This window comes from Agrilus planipennis, unplaced genomic scaffold (genome assembly GCF_000699045.2).
Source record: "Agrilus planipennis isolate EAB-ADULT unplaced genomic scaffold, Apla_2.0 scaffold11, whole genome shotgun sequence".
In the NCBI taxonomy this organism is placed as follows: Eukaryota; Metazoa; Arthropoda; class Insecta; order Coleoptera; family Buprestidae; genus Agrilus; species Agrilus planipennis.
The window spans coordinates 1,398,208-1,399,945 of record NW_020440736.1 but is presented as its reverse complement, the minus strand read 5'-3'; positions in this window follow the sequence as shown (position 1 = coordinate 1,399,945).

Here is a 1,738-nt window from a genome sequence, read left to right as displayed (position 1 = left end):
ATTTTTGCCACTTCCTTACTTTATCGCGCCCTGTAAAACAGCTACTTATTTATGAAAGTGGCAAATCATCCTCTTCTGAGTCCGAGCAGTTTGATTCCTCAGCAGATTGAGGTCGCTTCTTAGTAATTCCTCGAGTATTGCACTTTGTGGCAACCGTCCACGACTCATTTTATATAAAAAAATCCAAGCTTAATTCGATAATATTGAATGATGGCCAAAGAACAACTACGAGCGTGAACGATGGTATGCCGCGTTGAGCGTCGCGCGTAACGTTTTCGACGACAGGCGCGTGTAGTCTTTTCGACGACTGCACCGGGACTAAAACAATTGCGATCTGTGGAATGGCGGGAGCGCCCCGAGCGACGTTTTATTCTTTATTTTGCTCCCAATGACAGCGATAGGCTACTAGAAATGAAAAATAAATGTGATGGGTAATAATAATAAAGTGAACAAAAATGTACTAACCGCGGTCGATTCGACTACGCGCGCCCACTTGAAGTTTAATGCCACAAGTTTTGTACAGATCAATAGTTGGGTACCTAATGTTAAGATTATACATTGTTTTTAGAATCGATTTGTGTACAACATCCAATTTTTTCAGGTAGTTTTGCCTAGCTCCATCCCACGCTATAATGCCACAGGTTATTATTGGGTAAACCAGTCCATAATAAATAACTTTCATTTGACCTAAATCTAAAAAATTTCGAATCTTTCTAAATATAAATATTAATGTCCTCAATTTCTTGGTTAAAGCCGAGATATGACTGTTCCAATTCATGTAGCTATCTAGAACTATACCTAAGGATTTAGCTTCTTGGACGTTATTCAAATTGATATGTCTACTATTGATAAACAATCTAATATTAGTTTGTTCTGGAATGCTATTTCTGTAGCATCCAAATGGGATAACTACAGTTTTATCAAAATTCACTGTTAGGATGTTATTATTAAACCAGCAGATAACTTTCATAAATTCTTTTTCAGCAATTTCAATTACATCTTTCCATTTATTTGCCAAGAAAACAATAGCTGTGTCGTCCTCATATGCAACTAATTTCCCAACACTCGTTATATCAAAAAGATCATTAATGTATATTACAAATAATAAAGGACCTAGCACAGATCCTTGCGGTACTCCACATTCCACCGTTTCTTTCCGACTAATACTACCATCAATTTTGATTTGTTGTGTTCCATCATCTAGGTAACTTTTAATTGAAAGATTTACAATGCCCCTGAAACCCATACACTCTAGTTTATTTGCTAATCTCTCCCGTAATAGTGTCAATAGCATCGATGGTAGATTTATTATTTAAGAATTCGAATTGAATGTTATTTAATATTTTATATTTCTCAAGAAAATGTATCATCCTACTTTTTAAACACTTCTCAAAAAGTTTAGCAAATCCGGACGTTAGTGAAATTAACAGCTTTCTTCTTATCACCGCTCTTGAATATAGGGGTAATTTCCGCTATTGGAAAGCTTTTGGACAATATCCCACAATAAAAATATAATTAAAAAGTTTTACAAGTGGATCTGTAATAAAATGCACCAATACCTTAATGGTTCTGTTATTTACTTTATCAGGACCTGGAACAACTTTTGAGTTATTAATCAGGAGAAGTAGCTCATTTGTAGTAACTGGTTTGAGATAACAAGATTTTTTATTAGTTTTACATTCGTAATTTTGGTTATTATATTTAATTTTGTTTGTAAAATTTTTTCCATTTGTATGTT